This window comes from Trachemys scripta, chromosome 10 (assembly GCF_013100865.1).
Source record: "Trachemys scripta elegans isolate TJP31775 chromosome 10, CAS_Tse_1.0, whole genome shotgun sequence".
Lineage (NCBI taxonomy): Eukaryota > Metazoa > Chordata > Testudines > Emydidae > Trachemys > Trachemys scripta.
The window spans coordinates 40,343,125-40,367,734 of record NC_048307.1 but is presented as its reverse complement, the minus strand read 5'-3'; positions in this window follow the sequence as shown (position 1 = coordinate 40,367,734).

Below are 24,610 nucleotides of genomic sequence, written 5' to 3'. Positions count from 1 at the left end.
GCCAAGTCAAATGAACCATATCCCAGACTCCCTAGCCCCCGGCCTCTCCCCCCCAAAAACGTGGCCGCTCTAGCCCTAGAACCATGGTACACTGTGGGAAAACTTTACCACTCACCCTGCACAGTACCAGGAAGCAGTTTGCTTTGCAAAAGGCTTGATGGGTTTGCTCTCCATTGCAAACCCAGGAGGCTCTGTGATTGTTGGGAAAGAGAGGACTAAGGAAGTTGTCCCATAGAATTTTGGGAGACTTTGGGCTAACTCCCCGGAACCGAGGCCAAGTGGTGCTGCAGCTACACTGCAAAGCAAATGGTCCTGAAGCCTGCTCGAGCAGCGAGCTCGGACCCTCCATCCTTCAGGGTCCTGGGGCCTTGCTTCCAAGCCCTGCGTTAGTGCAATTGCAGCATAGACACAAGGTGGGGAGGGGATAGGCTTGAGGCAGGACTCAAGAATGGTTTACGCTGCAAGGTGGACATCCCCTCAGTTCCCCAGCTGGGGGTTAACACATCCAATGTCTTAAGCACAGAACCTTCCTCTCAGATTATCATGGGGAACATCAGCTGCACAGGAAACGAGGAACTACAACTTGAATGAATTATCATTCTCAGACCACAATCCATAAATATCTCCTACCAAGGCATAATCTTACCTCTCTCCCTATACATACATAGTTCACTGTCTTCTTTTCTAACCTTTCTCCAGCTTTCTTTCCCTTCCTCTGCTCATGTTTCTTCTCTCCCTTGCTTTCTACTCTTCTGCATTAGAGATTTTGGCACCCATGTGGCTACACTGGTACAATGGCCCAGTTTAGATGGACTTTACTGGTGTGATATGCCCTGCTTTCAGCCTTCATATACCCATCTCAATTCTGTCTAGACGTCAGAGTCACATTGATTGACCTTAACCCAAGTTACTTAGCTCGATGCATGCCAGTATGAGGCAGAGAATCCACACTCACACATAAGTTCGGCCAATATGCCGCACACCCAAACTCCATATTAGCTGCAATGACTTCTGGGCTCACCTCCCATAGTTCCCAGCACTGCTCCAAACTACAGTACAATGTGTAGGATTCCACGCAGCCTTCTGGGAAAACTTTCCAGCCATAAAGGGGTTGTGGCAGGAGAAGTCAAATGGTCACCCACAAATGAGCAATAAGGGAGATGATTTGGTACACAAGAGCCTGTCTCTCACCTAACGTCAATTACCTTTTGCCTGTGCACCTAGCATTCTTTCTGCTTCCAGTAGGGCGAGAGATTTAGTTTGTTTGAAAATAACTATCCTTACACATTGATTTCTTGAAACAAGGTTAACAAACAGCCTGGTTGCCTTGCCCTGTTTGGGGTGTGAGCAACTGCTGTGCTGCATTTGCCAACATAGTTGTTGCACTCTCCATCTCTAATTCATTTCTTTCTCCAGCGCTCTGGGATACCATGAGTATAAAAGGTGCAACAACAAAGTTCTGTTCTATTCCAAATCCCATTTGCTTCTCCAGCAGACTATACCCCCTAAAAACCAACCAGGATTTTCATTGGCAGGTGATTCTGCCTCTTGAAAATGCCTGTATCTTCTCTGTATTGATGTATTCCAGAGGCCCTCCTGCTGTTTCTGTAATATTCTGCATTTCATTACTTTATTTTTTCATTCTTTTTTACAAGAGGCAGGCACGTTCAGAACAAAAAAATCAGCAGCTGTTTCCTTGCCCCTGGTTCCATTTTGTGCAAATCACTTGGCAGAAAATGGAGAGAGAAACTGCGGGGGGAGGGGAAGAAATGAAGGAAAAAATAAAGGAAAGGAAGAGGTTGCATTATTCAAGAAGGAGAGATGCAGACAGGATCTGCAGAACAGCCACATCAAATCAGCACAGAGAGCAACCAGCATGGAAAATAACATCACAGGAGAATAATTAGAGATGGTAAGTAATTCCTCTGGCTCACGCGGGGTCAGTTGAACACTTGTCTGTAGTGATTGATGCTACATAATAAGCAAGCTGGTTATTTTATCATAATAATATTTTGCATCTTTCACCCAAAGAGCTCAAAGAACTTTACCAATATCAGGAGTAATCCCCACAGAGATACAACTATAACCCTGTTTTATAGATGGGGAAATTGGGGCACAGAGCAGTTAATAGACTTGCCCAAGATCAAAAAATGAGACTGTGACAAGGCCTGGAACAGAATCAAAGTCTTTGGGCTCCCATGTTTGTGCTTTAGCCCCACAAGAACATCCTTGCCCAGTATCTTTGGTAACACCCCCAAGCACTAGCTATGCTAGTAAAACATCATGTGAGTCCTTGAGCTCCTGCAGACTGAGGTTAATATTAATTGCAGATGCTGAGTAGAAACAGAGACGCAATGGAGAAAAAGGAAGGTGGGATGATATTATTTGTATTCTAAAGGCCTCAGCTGAGATCAGGGCACGTTGTTGTAGGTACTGCACAAGCACATAATGAGAGTCAGTCCCTGCCCCATTGATCTTACAGGCTAAAGATGCAAGACAAATAATGGAAGGAGGGGGAAACCAAGGCAGCGGTAAGTGAAATGTCCAGCTACCTTTCACCCAGCCAGCTACTGGGAGAACCAAGCTAGAACCTGGCCTCCAGAGCCTTAGACCAGTGGTTCTGCATACTGGGTCCTATTGGGTAACTTAGGGGACACCTTCCTGGTGACTCATGTAACTGAAATGGTTATAAAGCGACTTCCTTCTAGCAGTCAGATGATCCTAAACTGTCACCTGACTTGGGTGGCAAAACCCCCGAGACACAAGTGGAAGGTCAGGTTCCATCCGCAGTAGCCTGCTCCAGACAAAGTACTGGCTGGAAAATTGGGCTTGAACACTGGGATTAATACTGTAACAAGTGCAATTCATGGCTGCTCCCAGGAATTGCACTATGGCAACTGGAAACTTCACAGCAACAGAACTTCAGTCCTTCTTCTCCAAACAGCACAGGCTCACTTGAGCTAGAGGAGAAGCTCTAGCAGCTGCTAGTAGAATTAAGCCTTGGGTATGTTGCTGAGCTGTTCTGATAATACCCACTTGATGGCAGAGGTACATGTGCACACACATACACTTGACATTCCAGGTCAATACTAACATGAATAAGGTAGGGCAGGGAGTGAAATGGTGACCCTCATTTTGATGGCCATCTTGATTTCACTGGACCATCTTGCACCCTGGAGTAGGAGACGGGCTCACTACTGCCCAGCCTGAAGTGGCTAGAGAATTGGAGGGGCCCGAAAAATGAGGCAGAAATGGGTTCAGCACTGTAGGGAAGCAATCAGAGTCTGGAAATGGGGGTGCAACTTCTACAAAAAGAAATCTGATGAGGTTCAACAAGGACAAGTGCAGAGTCCTGCACTTAGGAAGGAAAAATCCCATGCACCGCTACAGGCTGGGGATTGACTGGCTAAGCAGCAGTTCTGCAGAAAAGGATCTGGGGATTACGGTGGATGAGAAGCTGGATATGAGTCAGCAGTGTGCCCTTGTTGCCAAGAAGGCCAACGGCATATTGGGCTGTATTAGTAAGAGCATTGTCAGCAGATCGAGGGAAATGATTAACAAGGGCTAACAAGGGTCAGGCTGGTGACTTTTGCCTACATGCTCGGGGTCTTGCTGATCGCCATATTTGGGGTCGGGAAGGAATTTTCCTCCAGGGTAGAGTGGCTGAGGCCCTGGAGGTTTTTCGCCTTCCTCCGCAGCATGGGGCAGGGATCGCTAGCAGGAGGGTTCTCTGCCATTTGAAGTCACTAAAACACAGGATTTGGGGACTTGATCAGCAGAGTCAAGGGAAGGGTAGGGATGGTTTTGTGGCCTGCAGCATGCAGGGGGTCAGACCAGATGATCATAATGGTCCCTTCTGACCTTAAAGTCTATGAGTCTATGAGTCTATGATTATTCCCCTCTGTCATAACTATAAAGGGAAGGGTAACAGCCCTCCTGTGTACCATACTATACTATAAAATCCCTCCTGGCCAGAGACTCCAAAATCCTTTTCCCTGTAAAGGGTTAAGAAGCTCAGGTAACCTGGCTGACACCTGACCCAAAGGACCAATAAGGGGACAAGATACTTTCAAATCTTGGTGGGGGGAAGGCTTTTGTTTGTGCTCTTTGTTTTGGGGGTTGTTCGCTCTTGACTGAGAGGGACCAGACATCAATCCAGGTTCTCCAAATCTTTCTGAACAAGTCTCTCATATTTTCAACTTGTAAGTAAAAGCCAGGCAAGGCATGTTAGTTTTTATCTTTGTTTTCTCAACTTGTAAATGTACCTTTTTGCTAGAGTGTTTATCTCTGTTTGCTGTAACTTTGAACCTAAGGCTAGAGGGGATTCCTCTGGACTCTTTAAGTTTGATTACCCTGTAAAGTTAGTTTCCATCCTGATTTTACAGAGATGATTTTTACCTTTTTCTTTAATTAAAAGCCTTCTTTTTAAGAACCTGATTGATTTTTCCTTGTTTTTAGATCCAAGGGGGTTGGATCTGTATTCACCAGGGAATTGGTGAAGAGTCTCTCAAGGCTACCCAGGAAAGGGAATTAGCACTTTGGGAGTGGTGGCAACGGACCAGATCTAAGCTGGTAGTTAAGCTTAGAAGTTTTCATGCAGGCCCCCACATTTGTACCCTAGAGTTCAGAGTGGGGAAGCAGCCTTGACACCCTCTATTCGGCACTGGTGAGGCCACACCTGGAGCACTGCGTCCAGTTTTGGTCCCCCCACTACAGAAGGGATGTGGACAAACTGGAGAGAGTCCAGCGGAGGGCAACGAAAATTATTAGAGGGATGGGGCACATGACTTACGAGGCAATGCTGAGGGAACTGGGGTTATTTAGTCTGCAGAAGAGAAGAGTGAGGGGGGATTTGATAGCAACCTTCAAGTACCTGAAGGGGGTGTTCCAGAGAGGATGGAGCTCAGCTGTTCTCAGTGGTGGCAGATGACAGAACAAGAAGCAATGGTCTCAAGTTGCAGTGGGGGAGGTCTAGGTTGGATATTAGGAAACACTATTTCAATAGGAGGATGGTGAAGCACTGGAATGGGTTACCTAGGGAGGTGGTGGAATCTCCATCCTTAGAGGTTTTTAAGGCCCAGCTTGACAAAGCCCTGGCTGGGATGATTTAGTTGGTGTTGGTCCTGCTTTGAGCAGGGGATTGGACTAGATGACCTCCTGAGGTCTCTTTCAACCCTAATATTCTGATTCTATGATTCTACACGTGGAAATCAAAATGGAAGGAAATAAGAGAAATAATTCTTAACAGAATCAAACTATTACATCACAATTAATAATACATCATTCATTATTATTAATAGGCTGGCAGGAGAACTCGGGGTGCTAGCAATCCCTTTGGCCGTAGAGCTGTCAGTGTTCCTGGAGAGACTAAGTTACAGAGCCCCCTGTGGAGAGGATTATATTGTTCTTATTAAGTTAGAATGCCCCCTTCAGGAGGTTTCCATAAGTCCCCGTGGCCTCGGAAACACTAGTGTCCAGGTCCCATGGGCCAGAGAGTTATAGCTGTGGGTTTTCTCTGATCAAGTGCTTTGAACAGAGTTTATGTGGGCTGAAGGCTGATGGGCATATTCAGCGAACTCCCTCTCAGGGAGTCCACAATCCCAGCGATGCCACAATTATGGAAGGACACAAAGCAGGAGCCAGAAGAGGTTGGGGAATTTGAAACTCAGTTTCTCCATGAGTCACACTCCAGGTCAGATGTCTCTAGGGTGGAGGTGACCACTTGTCTGGCTGTGTCTCAGCATAGATAGTAGGGGTCCAATAGGGGGTCCAGCCTTATCTTCCCAGCTGAAGCACAGGCGTTGGCATGAAGATATTGGGATGGAAGTGCTGCTTGGAGTGCAATGACATCTCTCTACCCAGGTAAAACTCTCCCTGACTTCAATGGGAGAAATGGAGCCAAGTCCTGTCTGTGACCTTCCCTCTGTCCTGTTGGAGTTCATGTATAAACTACACATGAGTTCCATAACCTGCCTCCAGCAATGGCCAGCAGTACCTCATGTCTCGTGGAAAGGCAAAGAACAGATCATATTGTGCTTATCTAACCATGCCAGGGGCTGGGTGGGGAATGCCTGAAGGGGGAGATTTCCTTCCTGACCCACGTAGGCAGGCCATCAGCTTATGCCCTGAAACATGAGAATTGAAATACTTCCTTACCGCCCTGCTGCTTAAATTGGTCTTTAATTGCCTTAGAAGTAAGAAATCAGCCACCTGTTAAATGCCATGGATAAGGTTCAGTCATAATAAAGCTGAACAGCAGAGTTAGGGCCTTCTATTGTGCTGTCTCCTGGGCAGATCCCAGCCCAGGTAATTACTCTACTTTACTCTGCCTATCTTGATGTTTCCCCAGGAGTTTCAATAAAAGAAATTGTTCTCCACTTCCCCTCCTACATCACTATTGTCTAGGTGACATGTGCCCATCGCAAGCTTAAGATTGAGCTGAGTTTTGCACTTAAAGCAGCGATTCAACCATTTTGTTTATAATAGTAACAAGAAGCAAGAGCTTCAGCTAGTGTGATTGGCATAGCTCTGTCAACAACAATGGAGCCAGGGCAATTTATGCCAGCTGAGGCTCCGGCCCAGGATATTAATATATATATCTACACACACACAAGAATCACTCCACTTCCAACTGAAATGCAGCCAGCTCTGGGGCGGAACAAAGCAGCAGCTGTTTAATAGCACAAAGCAACACTACACCAAAAGGTTAGAGCAAGAAAAATGTAGTACCTAGTGAAGAGACCACCAAAGAATTTAGGTCAGGAGAATGTAATTACCCGACTGGACAAACTGAAGGTGAACACTTGTTTTTAATGAAGTAAATACTAATGGGAATTGAGTGATCATGGGAGACTTTAACTTCCCAGATATAGACTGGAGGACAAGTGCTAGTAATAATAATAGGGCTCAGATTTTCCTGGATGCGATAGCTGATAGATTCCTTCACCAAGTAGTTGCTGAACCAACAAGAGGGATTCCATTTTATATTTGGTTTTGGTGAGTAGTGAAGACCTCGTAGAAGAAATTGTTGTAGGAGACAACCTTGGTTCGAGTGATCATGAGCTAATTCAATTAAAACTAAATGGAAGGATAAACAAAAATATATCTGTGACTAGGGTTTTTGATTTCAAAAGGGCAAACATAAAAAATTAATGAAAATAGTTAGGGAAGTGGATTGGACTGAAGAACTTGTGGATTGCAGAAACTTGCAGAAGCCTGCATCCCAAGAAAGGGGGAAAAAATCATAGGCAGGAATTGTAGATCAAGCTGGATGAGCAAGCATCTCAGAGAGGTGAAGAAAAAACAGAAAGCCTATAAGGAGTGGAAGATGGGAGTGATCAGCAAGGAAAGCTACCTTATTGAGGTCAGAACATTAGAACATAAGAACAGCCATACTGGGCCAAACCAAAGGTCCATCCAGCCCAGCATACTGTCTACCGACAGTGGCCAATGCCAGGTGCCCCAGAGGGAGTGAACCTAACAGGTAATGATCAAGTGATCTCTCTCCTGCCAGCCATCTCCACCCTCTGACAAACAGAGGCTAGGGACACCATTCCTTACCTATCCTGGCTAATAGCCATTAATGGACTTAACCTCCATGAATTTATCTAGTTCTCTTTTAAACCCTGTTATGGTCCTAGCCTTCACAACCCCCTCAGGCAAGGAGTTCCACAGGTTGACTGCGCGCTGTGTGAAGAAGAACTTCCTTTTATTTGGTTTAAACCTGCTGCCCATTAATTTCATTTGGTGGCTCCTAGTTCTTATATTATGGGAACGAGTAAATAACTTTTCCTTATTCACTTTCTCCACACCACTCATGATTTTATATACCTCTATCATATCCCCACTTAGTCTCCTCTTTTCCAAGCTGAAAAGTCCTAGCCACTTTAATCTCTCCGCATATGGGACCCATTCCAAACCCCTAATCATTTTAGTTGCTCTTTTCTGAACTTTTTCTAATGCCAGTATATCTTTTTTGAGATGAGGAGACCATATCTGTATGCAGTATTCAAGATGTGGGCGTACCATGGATTTATATAAGGGCAATAAGATATTCTCCATCTTATTCTCTATCCCCTTTTTAATGAGTCCTAACATCCTGTTTGCTTTTTTGACTGCCGTTGTACACTGTGTGGACGTCTTCAGAGAACTATCCACGATGACTCCAAGATCTCTTTCCTGATTAGTTGTGGCTAAATTAGCCCCCATCATATTGTATGTATAGTTGGGGTTATTTTTTCCAATGTGCATTACTTTACATTTATCCACATTAAATTTCATTTGCCATTTTGTTGCCCAATCACTTAGTTTTGTGAGATCTTTTTGAAGTTCTTCACAGTCTACTTTGGTCTTAACTATCTTGAGTAATTTAGTATCATCTGCAAACTTTGCCACCTTCCTGTTTACCCCTTTCTCCAGATCATTTATGAATAAGTTGAATAGGATTGGTCCTAGGACTGACCCTTGGGGAACACCACTAGTTACCCCTCTCCATTTTGAAAATGTACCATTTATTCCTACCCTTTGTTCCCTGTCTTTTAACCAGTTCTCAATCCATGACAGGATATTCCCTCTTATCCCATCACAACTTAATTTACATAAGAGCTTTTGGTGAGGGACCTCGTCAAAGGCTTTCTGGAAATCTAAGTACACTATGTCCACTGGATCCCCCTTGTCCACATGTTTATTGACCTCTTCAAAGAACTCTAATAGATTAGTAAGACATGATTTCCCTTTACAGAAACCATGTTGACTTTTGCCCAACAAGTTAGGTTCTTCTATGTGTCTGAAAATTTTATTCTTTACTATTGTTTCAACTAATTTGCCTGGTACTGATGTTAAACTTACCGGTCTGTAATTGCTGGGATAACCTCTAGAGCCCTTTATAAATATTGGCATTACATTAGCTATCTTCCAGTCATTGGGTAGAGAAGCTGATTTAAAGGACAGATTACAAACCCTAGTTAATAGTTCCGCAATTTCACTTTTGAGTTCTTTCAGAACTCTTGGGTGAATGCCATCTGGTCCTGGTTACTTGTTACTATTAAGTTTATCAATTAATTCCAAAACCTGCTCTAGTGACACTTCAATCTGTGACAATTCCTCAGATTTGTCACCTACAAAGGACGGCTCAGGTTTGGGAATCTCCCTAACATCCTCAACCATGAAGACTGAAGCAAAGAATTCATTTAGTTTCTCCGTAATGACTTTATCATCTTTAAGTGTTCCTTTTGTATCTCGTAACAGAGGGTAGCCGTGTTAGTCTAAATCTGTAAAAAGCAACAGAGGGTCCTGTGGCACCTTTAAGACTAACAGAAGTACTGGAGCATAAGCTTTCGTGGGTGAATTCACCCACGAAAGCTTATGCTCCAATACTTCTGTTAGTCTTAAAGGTGCCACAGGACCCTCTGTTGCCTTTTGTATCTCGATCGTCCAGGTGCCCGTCTGGTTGTTTAGCAGGCTTCCTGCTTCTGATGTACTTAAAAAACATTTTGTTATTACCTTTTGAGTTTTTGGCTAGCTGTTCTTCAAACTCCTTTTTGGCATTTCTTATTACATTTTTACACTTAATTTGGCAGTGTTTATGCTCCTTTTTATTTACCTCACTAGGATTTGACATCCACTTTTTAAAAGATGCCTTTTTATCTCTCACTGCTTCTTTTACATGGTTGTTAAGCCATGGTGGTTCTTTTTTAGTTCTTTTACTATGTTTTTTAATTTAGGGTATACATTTAAGTTGGGCCTCTATTATGGTGTCTTTGAAAAGTGTCCATGCAGCATGCAGAGATTTCACTCTAGTCACTGTACCTTTTAATTTCTGTTATCCCTAACATGTAGGGATAAAGTAAGAAAGGTCAAAAGCCATGTAGAACTGGACCTTGCAAAGGGAATTAAAACCAATAGTAAAAGGTTCTATAGCCATACAAATAAGAAGAAAACAAAGAAAGAAGAAGTGGGACCGCTAAACACTGAGGATAGAGTGGAGGTTAAGGATAATCTAGGCATGGCCCAATATCTAAACAATTACTTTGCCTCAGTCTTTAATGAGGCTAATGAGGAGCTTAGGGATAATGGTAGGATGACAAATGGGAATAAGGATATGGAGGTAGATATTAGCACATACAAGGTAGAAGCCAGACTCGAACAGCTTAATGGGACTAAATCAGAGGGCCTAGATAATCTTCATCCAAGAATATTAAAGGAACTGGCACATGAAATTGCAAGCCCATTAGCAAGAATTTTTAATGAATCTGTAAACTCAGGGGTTGTACCGTATGACTGGAGAATTGCTAACACAGTTCCACTTTTTAAGAAAGGGAAAAAAGGTGATCCGGGTAACTACAGGCCTGTTAGTTTGACATCTGTAGTATGCAAGGTCTTGGAAAAAATTTTGAAGGAGCAAGTAGTTAAGGACATTGAGGTCAATGGTAACTGGGACAAAATACAACATGGTTTTACAAAAGGTAGATCGTGCCAAACGAACCTAATCTCCTTCTTTGAGAAGGTAACAGATTTTGTAGACAAAGGAAAAGCAGTGGATCTAATTTACCTCGATTTCAGTAAGGCATTTGATACGGTTCCACATGGGGAATTATTAGCTAAATTGGAAAAGATGGAGATCAATATGAAAATTGAAAGATGGATAAGGAATTGGTTAAAGGGGAGACTACAACGGGTCATACTAAAAGGTGAACTGTCAGGCTGGAGGGAGGTTACTAGTGGAGTTCCTCGGGGATCCGTTTTGGGACCAATCTTATTTAGTCTTTTTATTACTGACGGCACAAAAAGTGGGAATGTGCTAATAAAGTTTGTGGATGACACAAAGCTTGGAGGTATTGCCAATACAGAGAGGGACCGGGATATCCTACAGGAAGATCTGGATAACCTAGTAAACTGGAGTAATAGTAGTAGTGAAAAGTGCAAGGTCATGCATTTAGGGATTAATAACAAGAATTTTTGTAATAAGCTGGGGATGCACCAGTTGGAAGTAACAGAGGAGGAAAAAGACCTCGGAGTATTGATTGATCGCAGGATGACTATGAGCTGCCAATGTGTTATGGCCATGAAAAAAGCTAATACGGTCTTGGGATGCATCAGGAGAGGCATTTCCAGTAGAGATAAGGAGGTGTTAGTACCGTTATACAAAGCACTGGTGAGATCTCATCTGAATACTATTTGCAGTTCTGGTCTCCCATGTTTAAGAAGGATGAATTCAATCTGGAACAGGTACAGAGAAGGGCTACTAGGATGATCCGAGGAATGGAAAACCTGTCTTATGAAAGGAGACTCAAAGAGCTTGGCTTTTTTAGTCTAACCAAAAGAAGGCTGAGGGGAGATATGATTGCTCTCTATAAATATATGAGAGGGATAAATACCAAGGAGGGGGAGGAATTATTTAAGCTCAGTACCAATGTGGACACAAGAACAAATGGATATAAAATGGCCATCAGGAAGTTTAGACTTGAAATTAGATGAAGGTTTCTAACCATCAGAGGAGTGAAGTTCTGGAATAGCCTTCCAAAGGGAGCAGTGGGGGCAAAAGACATATCTGGCTTCAAGACTAAGCTTGATAAGTTTATGGAGGGGATGGTATGCTGGGATAGCCTAATTTTGGCAATTAATTGATCTTTGACTATTAGCGGTAAATATCCCCAATGGCCTGTGATGGGATGTTAGATGGGGTGGGATCTGAGTTACTGCAGAGAATTCTTTCCTGGGTGTCTGGCTGGTGAGTCTTGCCCACATGCTCAGGGTTTAGCTGATTGTCATATTTGAGGTGGGGAAGGAATTTTCTTCCAGGGCAGATTTGAAGAGGACCTGGGGTAGGAGGGTTGCCTTCCTCTGCATTGTGGGGCATGGGTCACTTGCTGAGGATTCTCTGCACCTTGAAGTCTTTAAACCATGATTTGAGGACTTCAATAGCTCAGACATAGGTTAGGGGTTTGATACAGGAGTGGGTGGGTGAGATTTTGTGACCTGCATTGTGCAGGAGGTCAGACTAGATGATCATAATGGTCCCTTCTGACCTTAAAGTCTATGATTCTATGACTCGTTTTATAATGGTCTTAGGCAAGCAGACCTAATACAGTACAGCTCACAGAATAGCCCTAAAATAACCCTGTCTGATTTTTCTTTCACCTCATCCAGCCTTGTTTCTTTGGTCTGCTCTTTGCTCACTCCCAAGTTGTGCATCCCCATTTATATATTTGTTCTTTTGGCTCCTTCCTTGCAAGCAGGCTTGATAGAGGAAAATATAGCTCATCATTTTGATCCAATAGGAGCTATTTGGAGGCTTATGTTTTTCTTTCTTCCCTCCGTGTATCAATAATTAATATGTTGATTCAGAAGAAAATTATAAACAAAGTAAGTACCTTTTTAACAGAGAAAGAAAAACATCAGCAGCACATTTTGCTGTAGGGCAAGGATACCTGAATTTCCAATGCAATGGTTCTTCACACACCCCTACACACTCTGACACAGCTCTCATCTAGCTGGAATCTCCCTCTCATTTAGAGCAGAAGTGATGGGTTCAAAGCAAGAATTCTCTGGCTTGTGTGAAGCAGGAGATCAGACTACATGACCATATTGGTCCCTTACAGACTTAAAACCTATGGATACACTTGAATCTATAGATCTTATCAATAAGAGCAATGTAGGATGGTTGCAACCCTGTAACCCTGTCCTACTTAGTGCATTTCTACTTGAACTAGAGGGATAAGAGCCAAGCACTCAGCTATGATAATACTAATAGTATCTAGCTCTTCTCTGGTGTTTTTCACCAGTAGATCTCAAAGGGCTTTCCAAAGAATGTCAATATCATTGTTCCCATTCTTTTTACAGCTGGAGTGTGACTGGATGCTCACCCACATGAGCCCTGAGTGAGTCAGGGGGCCAATTAACTGTATATGCTGCACCTTGAGGGGAGCCAAGGCTTGATCACACTTAAGGGCAGAGGAAGCCCAGCTGGGAGGAGCTGGGCTAGGATTATAAAGCCAGGCAATAAGAGCAGCAGGAAGTGCAAGGAAGGTCCTGCAGTCACTCTCTAGGGAGATAGGGTGCTAGGTAGGTAAAACGAGAGGATCTGGTCTAGGGGGTCTTACAAGAGGCCTACAGGGGTGGAGTAGCCATGGGGAGTGGAGGAAGCTCTGGTGGCAAACCCAGAGATAAGGGAAGAGATAAAGGCTGAGTAGGAAGGACCCCCAGGGAATCAGCAACCAAGACTGAGAGTGAGCAGGGCTGGATTGCTAGTCAGACGGTCCCTGGTCTGGAGCTTGCAGTAGTGGGTGGGCCTGGGTTCCCCTGCCAGCCACTGGGACGTGGTCTAGGACCTGTAGGTGAAATGGAAGGCTGCCTAAGGCATCATGTGGACTACTCTTACTGAAGTCATTGGTGCTCAGCCCAGCCAGCTCTCCCTGCTCATCGTGGAAGATGCTCTTACATTTACATGGAGGTGATGGGATTTGTCTGAGGAGCCCTGCCCCTATTATGGAATAATTTGAAAAGAAGACATCTAAGCATACAGCCATCCTTAAGATTTGTAGGTGTGTACATAAGAGACCTCTGCTCATCTAGAACTGCAGCCCTGGAACACTATTGTTATTTAAATGTAACCCTTCTGCCCATCTAAGTTGGCAGCAACAAGGGCCGGGTTCTTTATCTAGAGGTTCCGTTTCAATAACGCAATGCAAAACCAGCTCGAGCCCCCACCCAGTGACCTGGGACAATTACATACCACCCCCTGGGTGCCTCTAAGAGGCAATACTTCCCCTCTGGCAAGCACAGAGTCTGAGTGTAGCAGAAAATGTTTAATAACATGAGGTAAACGACATCAGCATTAAATTGGAAAAAACACCACAAACAGGATTCATAACACAAACCATGAGCAAAAAACCCACCCCAGCAAATTGGGCTGTGTCCTTTCCTCTTGGTTCTTGAATCCAGCAACCCAAAAATCACCCAGAGTCCCCAAAGTCCAACACCCCCAAAGTCTCTTGGGTCCAGCAACCACCCAAAGTCCCAAAAGTCCAACAAACCCCACAGTCTCTGTCCCTGGTCAGTGCAGCCCCAGAGTAAAAGGGGGGGCACACAGGGTGTTAAGGGGCACCTTACGTGATCCGAGGCCGTCCGTCCGTCTCTCCGTGGGGTTCCGCCGCAGCCTTCACCACAAGCCAGTCCACTTCCTGCCATCCCATGAACTGCTCCGCTCTACAAGCTGCTCCACTCCACTCCGCTCACTGACCTGTGAGCCCATCCAGCCATCCCCACAAACAGCTCCGCTCACCGTTCCTTGGACCATGCCAACCCGCCCCACAAGGCTCCGCACAGCTCCTCCAGTCAGCCCCACAAATTGCTCTGCCAGCTGCTTAGCAATATAGCTTCAGGCTCCCCCACTAGTTAACACAGCACTCAGTTGTCTCAGCTTTTAATAACTTTAGCAATGTCAGCTCTTAACAATTTCAACTCATAGTAGGGGAGCCCCAGTGCTGGTGCACTATTAGCCCAAAATGAATTCAGCTCAGCAGCCTGTAACTAGACTCCTAATAGAATCAAAGTCAGCTCTGACATTCAACAGTGGAGAGAGAAGGTAGTGCAATTGGTGTTGCAGACCCTCAGAGGGGACCCATGCCATCAGGTGCAAACACCTGTCTCCCACCCTCTCTCAATTTACTGGGTTTTGTAACCCATGCCCCTTGTCAAGCAAGTGCTACTTAGGTAATGGTGAAGGACTCACTCAGTCCTTCTGTCATACAACAGTTCCACTGGCCTTGATTCACAGAATCAGGGTAACAAACTTTATTCTTCCTGCCCCAATAACAAAGAAACTGGGGATCCCACACCAGCCAAAGTAACCACTTTCAGTTGCTATTGTTTCATGCCAGGCGAGTGGGTGTGCCTACGCAAACAAGATCAGCCCCTGGAGTTCTTTTTCCACACTCGCCATAATTCACCACCAGATGTTAGGGTAGAGCTCATCCTGACTCTGCTCACATAAAAAATAAACCTCCAACAAATCAAAACATTTGAAAGTCAGGAAATTGTAGTTGTTGTTCAATACTATTTATTTCTAGTCAATAGTGCTTGGTAAGCATTCCCACCCAACAGGGCCAGCTCTGGCTTTTTTGCCACCCCAGGCAAAAAAGCCTCCCACCAGTCCCCCCGAGCAGGGAGCGCCACAGGGAGGGCGGCGAGCCCGGACGGGGCCCCGCTCTCCCCGACCCGCCGGAGCTCCAGGAGGAGGGCAGAGAGCCCGGCTGGGGCCCCGCTCTCCCCGGGTGAGCGCTGCCCCCTCCAGGTGCCGCCCCAAGCACATGCTTGGAGGGCTGGTGCCTGGAGCTGGCCCTGCCACCCAAGATCAGGCCCCCCAGCACTAGGTGCTATGCAAGCACAGAGTAAAAAATGGTCTCTGCCCCAAAGAGCTTATAGTCTAGACAGACAGGGTAGATAAACTGTGGGAGGGCAAACTGAGTCATGGAGAGGAAAGGTGATTTGCTTAAGATCACACAGCAGGTAAGTGGCAGAACTGGGACTATAACCGAGGGGGCCTGACTTCTAGTTCTGTTTGTATTCACGTTAAATGTGCGGTCATTGATATTTTGCAGCACTCTACATTCTCAATGAAAAATGCTTTTAAAAACCCCACAACAACAATAATGCTGTTCTGTTCTATAGCACTGTTTTCCTGAGGATCTCAAAGTACTTTACAAACATTAGCCAATTAGGCCTCAAAATAGAGCTCTGTGGGGTGAAAAAGGGATCAGAAGGAATAGCATTACCCAACACTAAAATGGAGCTACTTCTGACGTGGAGCACTGCAGCTGTTTAGCAGAACACACAACATATAACAATATAACAATTTGTTTTTTGGGCGGGGGGGGGTTGGGCGAGGAGGTGAAGAATACTGCAACCAACTGAAGCCTCTGGTGAGAATGCTGGGAGACAGAATATCATTAATTGCACCCACTGGGGGTTAGCCACAATACTTCGGCTATTATTCAACTTTTGCAAAAAGCATCGTGGGCTTTTTTTAATGACTGCAAATGGCCAGGAGCTTTCTTGGTCTGAAAGACCAATACCACACGATAGGCATGTATTTATGGGAGGGATGGCCTGGGGGAGAGAGAGAGCTCAGTGGTTTGAGTGTTGGCCTCCTAAACCTAGGGTTATGAGTTCAATCCTTTAGGGGGCCATTTAGGGATCTGGCACACACACAAAAACAGTTGGGGATTGATCCTTCTTTGAGCAGCAGGTTGGATTAGATGACCTCCTGAGGTCACTTCCAACCCTGATATTCTATGATTTCAGAGATGGCTGTTGGGTAAGTGACTTGACTCTAAACTATTATCTTCCCTGCCAAATCCCTACCCTGGGGGTTTTTTTCTGATGGGCATCAGACCAGGGTTGCAAAGGTCCCATTCACTCCAGCTTCCGTGCGGTAAATCAAGTCAAGTTAATTTCACCCTCCCTTCATCTCAGGCTGCTTTAATGTAAATTAAATTTCATGCTGATCGGCTTGAGTAGTTAATGCACATCATAGAAATCAAGGATTTGGGCTGATGGTTGTAGAAATACAGCCTTCCGATTTGTGCAATTTCATAACAGTTTATCCCAGCCATTTGCACCAGTTCTGTGGTATTCAGAGTGTGAGTCAGTCTCGGTTTAGCTACTCGAGAATTTTGGGCCAAATGGATTCCTGTAGTAAACCCATTAATACCAGTGGTAGTGAATTTGGCCCTACTGAGTTTCTCATACAGGCTTTTCTCATCATTTAATTCTTGTTCCATATTAAATAATACCTGTGGAACAGAGTCTGTGGCTCAGATGGCTCGGTGTGCTGAATAGTTTCTCTGCAATGAATAAAAACTGCTGAATTCATCCCTCAATTAAAGGGACCTCGCAGGGTGCTTTGCTTGCACAGCAGCTGCTATTTTTGTCCCACAATTATATCTCTCTGCTCCCCTCCTCCCTGAAACCTTCCCCCTACAGCTCAGATAATAGAGAGTTAGCAATAACACAGTCTGTGGAGCAGGCCATGGAAATGAAGAATCAGGAAGGCCAGTGACTCTCCTCCCTCATCGCCACCTTCTCATAGTATCTTCTTGCAATGAGATGGGAGTATTGGGCTGACTTTTTTACGATGTCCCTGGAGCCTCCTTGCTCCACAGAATGTTGGCAAAGGAGAGAAAGAGGAATTTATCTCACATCATGGTCCTGCAGGAAGGACTGAAGGAGATGGAAAGTTCTCAGTTCAAATCCAGTCCTTCTCTGATATAGACCCATCCTGGAACATTCAAGAGAATTAATCAACAGAATCACAAGTCTCATCTGGGGAAGAATCTCTAAGCACGCCAAACAGAGAGGACTTTGGTTTTACCCCACTGGGTAACCAGAAGTCATACAAGCCACATTGAATGGATGTTTTCAGAGAACTATCCACAATGACTTCAAGATCTCTTTCTTGAGTGGTAACAACTTATTTAGACCCCATCATTGTATATGTATAGTTAGGATTATGTTTTCCAATGTACTTTACTTTGCATTTATCAACATTGAATGTCATCTGCCATTTTGTTGCCCTGTGTAGCGGGGTGGTTACCCCGCTCCTGCCCTGAAGGGCTTAAAACAGCCCTGGGAGAGGGCTGTGGCAGGTGAAAGGCTGGGCTGATTGGAAAGCAGCCACAGCTGTGGCTGGCTTAATGAGGGCCCAGCTGGCCCTTATAAAAAGGCTGTGAGCCAGAGGCCCAAGAGGAGTCTCTCTCCAGGCTGGGAGAGAGCAGGGCCTGGCTGCCTGCAGAAAGGGTACTGGAAGTGAAGCAGGGCTAGGGAGAGCCAGAGGAGCAGGGGAGCTCCAGGCTGGCAACTCCCCAGGCTGCAGGGCCTGGTCCAAGGCCCATAAAGGTACGGGGAGGCAGGGGAAGGCAGCAGGTCCGAACCCCCTTGCCTATGATGAGTGGCTTTTACACTGCCGTCTCCCCCAGAGAGTGGGGGCTTGGTGATGACTGGCAGTAGCCCAGACTGAGGCAAGATGGGGATTAGAGGGTTGGGGGTTTCCCCAAGAGGGGAGACCCATAGAGACTGGTGGAGGTATTGCCAGGGGGCAGCCCCTGGGTAAAGGGGCACCAGGGTCTGGGCGGGATACGGGGCCAGCGGCAGCAGGACATCAGCCTGCAGAGAGCACTCTGCACTGGAAAGAGCTAATTTCCTGAGACGACCAGCAGGAGGTGCCGCAGGAGTGAGTCCTGCACATTTACACCCAGTCACCCAGTTTTGTGAGATTCATTTGTAACTCTTCACGGCCAAATTTGGACTTAACTGTCTTGATTATTTTGTATCATCAGCAGACATTGCCACTTCACTATTTAACCCACTTTTCCATATCATTCTTGAATATGCTGAACAGCACTAGTCCCAGAGCATATGCTTGGGAGACCCCACTATTAACCATCTCCATTGTGGAAACGGTCCATTTATTCCTACCCTTTGTTTCCTTTCTTTTAACCAGTTACTGACCCATGAGAGGACCTTCCCTCTTATCCCATGACTGCTTACTTTGCTTAAGAGCATTTGGTGAGTGACCTTTCAAAGGCTTTCTGAAAGTCCAAGTGCACTATGTCAACCAGATCACTTGTTCACATGCTCACTGACACCCCCAAAGAATTCCCCTACACTTTCCAAAAACTTCCTGGATTGTCTGTGCATTGCTGTATTACTCTCCCAGCAGATATCAGGGTGATTGAAGTCTCCCATGAGAACCAGGGCCTGCGATCTAGTAACTTCTGTTAGTTGCCGAAAGAAAGCCTTGTCCACCTCATCCCCTTGGTCCAGTGGTCTATAGCAGACTCCCACCATGACATCACCCTTGTCCAACCCACATTTAGTCCAACCCCCTGCTCAAAGCAGGACCAACCCCAACTAAATCATCCCAGCCAGGGCTTTGTCAAGCCGGGCCTTAAAAACCTCCAAGGAAGGAGACTCCACCACCTCCCTAGGTAACCCATTCCAGTGCTTCACCACCCTCCTAGTGAAATCATTTTTCCTATATCCAACCTAGACCCACCCTTCCTCCTCCCCCACTGCAACTTGGGACCATTGTTCTGTCATCTGCCACCACTGAGAACCACTGAGCTCCATCCACCATTATGGTCACTATTACTGAGCAGGTTTCAGAGTAGCAGCCGTGTTAGTCTGTATCCGCAAAAAGAAGAACAGGAGTACTTGTGGCACCTTAGAGACTAACAAATTTATTAGAGCATAAGCTTTCGTGGACTACAGCCCACTTCTTCGGATGCATATGCTGTAGTCCACGAAAGCTTATGCTCTAATAAATTTGTTAGTCTCTAAGGTGCCACAAGTACTCCTGTTCTTCTTATTACTGAGCAGTTCAGCTATAGTCACATCTTGGACCAGACTCTGTGCACCACTTACGACTAAATCAGGAATTGCCTCTCCCCTTGTGGGTTCCAGGACTAGCTGCTCCAAGAAGCAGTCATTAACGATGTCTAGAAACTTTATCCTTAACACTTCCCTAAAAATCCCCACAAAGTTTGATAAGGTATGGATGTGCTGGGTTACTAGCAAAAGAGGTCCATATGGATTTTAAAAATATAGTGGGGAAAGAACATGAAATGGAATCTGTAAGGATACGGCAGAAACTGTTGCCTTAAAATATAGAATATTGCAAACTATAACCATGTCTGTTAAATGGTTAAGACAACACTCCACAAAATTGGCAGGGCAGTAACAAAAACTAAGAAAGAGTTAAAAGAAGCAGGAGAAGCCACAGAGCCCTGGAATGCTCCCGCTCTCCTAACAGAGGTGCAAGCAGTCAAGCACAGGAACAAAATAAAACTTTGGAAACAGCTGTAAAAAAACTACAAAAAAGAGATATGCAATCTCCTGTTATAAATATTTGTGGTCAACAGCAGGCTTCAGATAGCTACCCTGTGCCTGAAGAATGGGGACAGAAATGGAAAAAGATGGCCCTAGCAAAATTAAAAATTGAAATGGGGTCCACTGCATTGCAACCACCACCATATGATAAAAGCCAGGTTCTGGTAAAACTTAAACCATGACCTAGACTGGTTCCTGTCAGAACGGGTCAAGTAAGTGCATAGAAGGAAAAGGTAGCAAACACAACTTTTCACTAAATTGGTAAATCACATGAATGAAAAAATGGAATGGTTCACAGAGAACATTAAGATATAGGAGTTACGACTTGATCATAGGGAATGAATAAAAAAGAATTTCAAAGTGAAAAACCAAAATTGAGCAGATTAACACCTAAAATTAATGCATTAACAAATGGAGTCACCCAAAAACTGCAGCATGGAAGGGCACTCCCACAATCCATTTGGCATGCAAACTAAAGCAACAGATACTGGGGGGGACAAATTCAGGTTTTTCAGGAGCAGGTAACGACCCCCACTCTCCTTTCAGAGCCATGATAAAAACCAGGGATACGGGTTCCCAGCTGTGCAAGTTCCCAGTTGCTTTAACCCATGGAGCCACATTCCTTGCTCATGGCTAAAAATATAACCTTCTTTGTCAAATATTTTTGCATACTGTTTAAGTTTTGCTTTATTTCCTTTCTCAGTTTGCTAAACTTGCTGCTGCTTCTGCCTATACTTTAAGATACCTTGACAGAGTTAATCTCTCTTGTCTCAGATCTCCGTACCTTCCTAGGTTGCTCTTTAACTCTTCACCCTCCTCTCTCTCTCTCTCTCTCTCTCTTTGTTCTTAAAAATCATAACTTTCAACTTTTCAGAAACCTCCAAAAGATAAAGCAATTGAAAACCGAACAAAACAACAATCAAACAAAGAGAAAACAAGGTAAAACTTTTACTTTAAATAAATCCAATACATTAATTATTTTAACTCTTCAGGAATGGAACAGCTGGAATTACTCCTAACTTTCTTGAAGATATGGTTGCCAAGCAACAGAAATGCAGACTCAGTGTCTAATCCTAACTACTGACTAATATTTGAAACATGGGCTTTCCTTATGACCACATAGCAAAGTTTTAAAATACAGTTTAATATAAAGTAATAAAAATGAGTTAAGTGACTCAATTTATACAACAAATTTAGCAAATAATATAAATTCTTAATAGAAGTTTTAGATGAAAAGGTAATGACTTGTTTATTTAAATGTTGTGTGTGTCACATGAGTACTTTTTACATTATTTTTATTTTGTTGCAACAAAAGTCAATTTTATATCCCTTTTTTAAAAAGAAGTGGTACCACACTATTTTAAAATTATGGTTAGGTAATAACCATCATAATATTATTAATGCCATTTTTTTCAAAGTTCAAAAAGGTCTCCATTATAAATATATGTACATATATTTCTGCCTCAACAAATAATGCAATTGCAAACAAAAATAATTCTCTTTTAGTAATCACATTTTTTTTATTATTATTTGTTTGTTTTATGTTTAAATTTTTTTTTAATTCAAAATAAAAAATGTAAGGGGAAACATCAATATTAAGATAAAGGTAATATTAACAAAATGTCAATTCTTGTTTCAGTTTTTATAAATTTGTCTTCACTTTTAAATATAGTTATAAGAATATCATAGCAAAAATGTTTTAAAATAATAATTTATGCATAAGGCTAACCAAACAATTTCAACAGGTTTCCAACCTTTGGCTCCCAAACACAAAAAAGCATCATGAAAATTTAATACCCTTCAAGTGTTTGCATAGACTTGCATTTAAAATTTATTTTGGTTTAATTTTATACTTGGTTTAATTTTATACACTTTTCTTTTAAGTTATTTTAAAGGGAAGCAGTGGTTGTTAACATTTGTGCTTCTAAACAGTTAACAAAAGTGGAATTGATATCACAAGCTGTCAAGGTTGAATCCCCACTCTATCATGACACGTGCAGAAGGTGGGGGCCTGCAAGGATTCTAAAAATTAATACTGTCCACTCCAGGCTTGTATTAAACTCCAAAGGTTACAGCTTTTCTCTGACCTTGGCTTGGTAAATGCTGCCACCACCCAAATGCAAAAAAAAAAAAAAAAAAAAAAAAAACCCAAACCCTTTAACCCAGAAAGGGGCACTTGGGAATTCCTCCCTGTGGGGTACTCTCAAGCCCTTTCACCCCCTCTCCAGGGAAGAGCTGAGAAAGGAAACAAAGGAAATTAGCTGCTGCCACCAGCTAATCAAACAGCATACACACAAATCTCTTAGGACACCAAAAATCCAATCCTGTTCCTAAAAAAGGTAAATTTTATTAAAAACAAAAAGGAAGAAAATACATCTGGAACTTAGGCTTTTCCTAGATTTTAAAAGAGCAATTCCAAAAATTAAGCACTCAAAATAGCTTTCTTGGGGGTTAGCTTAACGTTTACAAGCAAACAAAAGCATCTGGGGTTAGTACAGAAGAATCCAAGTGGCCTTTTCCTTCCCTCCTATCCTCCTCCCAAACCCAACCCAGGCTACCTTGTCAGTTCTCTCCTCATGTTTATAATCAATTAATAAAGAATACATGATTTTTAAATGATAGTGACTTTATTTCCTTTGAAAGCAAGCTGTGATCGAAGGGGGGAGGGTGGTTTGCTTATAGGGAATGAGTCAATCAAGGGGGTGGGTTTTCATCAAGGAGAAACAAACAGAACTTTCACACCGTAGCCTGGCCAGTCATGAAACTGGTTTTCAAAGCTTCTCTGATGCGCAGCACTTCCTGGTGTGGTCTTCTAATTGCCCTGGTGTCTGGCTGCGCATAATCAGCAGCCAGGCGATTTGCCTCAGCCTCTCACCCCACCATAAAGGTCTCCCCCTTACTCTCACAGAGATTGTGGAGCACACAGCAAGCAGCAATAACAATGGGAATATTGGTTTGGCCGAGGTCTGAGCGAGTCAGTAACATGCAGCAGCAACCCTTTAAACATCCAATGCACATTCTACCACCATTCTGCACTTGCTCAGCCTGTAGTTGAACAGCTCCTGACTCCTGTCCAGGCTGCCTGTGTATGGCTTCATGCACAGCCATGGCATTAAGGGGTAGGCTGGGTCCCCAAGAATAACTATAAGCATTTCAACATCCCCAATGGTTATTTTCTGGTCTGGGAAGTAAATCCCTTGCTGCAGCCATTTAAACAGATTAGTGTTCCTGAAGATGTGAGCGTCATGAACCCTTCCCGGCCATCCCACGTTGATGCTGGTGAAATGTCCCTTGTGATCCACCAGTGCTTGCAGCACCATTGAAAATGTAAGGTTTATGTACTGGCTGCCCTGGTGCTCCAGTGTGAAGATAGGGATATGGGTTCCATCTGTTGCCCCACCACAGTTAGGGAATTCCATTGCAGCAAAGCCATCCACTATGACCTGCACATTTCCCAGAGTCACTATCTTTGGTAGCAGCAGCTCAGTGATTGCTTTGGCTATTTGCATCACAACAGCCCCACAGTACATTTGCCCACTCCAAATTGATTCCCAACTGACCGGTAGCTGTCTGGCGTTGCAAGCTTCGAGAGGGCTATCACCACTCGCTTGTGAACTGTGAGGGCTGCTCTCATCTTGGTATTCTGGCACTTCAGTGCAAGTCAGGCAAGTCACAAAGTTCCATGAAAGTGCCCTTACGCATTCAAAAGTTTCTCATTTTCTATTATTAACAGCATGATCTCCAAAGCGCCGGGGCCCGCGGTTTGAGAGAATTCTGTGTCCATGTCCTCATCACTCTTGTCGCTGCGCTGCCGTAGCTGACTCCTCTTCGCCTGGTTTTGCAGGTTCTGATTCAGCATAAACTGCACAATAATGCGCGAGGTGTTTACAATGTTCATGACTACTGTCTTGAGCTGAGCGGACTCCATGCTTGCTGTGGTATGGCGTCTGCACTGTTCACTCAGGAAAAAAGGCACGAAACGGTTGTCTGCCGTTGCTTTCCCTAGGGAGGGGGAGGATGTACCCAGAACCACCCGCTACAATGTTTTTGGCCCCATCATGCATTCGGGATCTCAACCCAGAATTCCAATGGGCGGAGGAGACTGTGGGAACTATGGGATAGCTATGGGATAGCTACCCACAGTGCAAGTCTCCGGAAGTCGACGCTAGTCTCGGTACATGGATGCACACCGCCGAATTAATGTGCTTAGTGTGGTCGCATACACCTGACTTTATACAATCGGTTGCCAAAAATCAAATTCTGTAAATTCGGAGTAATCCCATAGTGTAAACATACCCTAAGAGGGAAGGAGCTTCTGTAACAATTGGCTGCAGTGCCACTCCAGTGAGCCAGCAGTGGAGACCCATATGCTTCCTACAGGAGCTGTGGGACATACATTCACATAGCAGACAAGGGAAAGGGGGAGGATGCAGTGAATTTCAGACAGCTGTGCTCATAGGGTCTATGCAGACACAGTCAATTAATGGATGAGTGCTTTGCCCGAGTTCAAATCTGGCTGTCATACTGATCAACATCCTACCACCACACAGTTCAACATAATTTGTAGTTCCCTGGATTGCCAGAGCTGTGTGTGGGGAGCTCAGCACTTGAATAGCAGGGAGCTCTGGGGCTGGATTCAGGTGCCTTGCCAGAGCTGTGCATGGGGAGCTGAGCAGTGGAATAGTAGGGGGCAATGGGGCTGGATTGAAGTGCACCAGCAGAT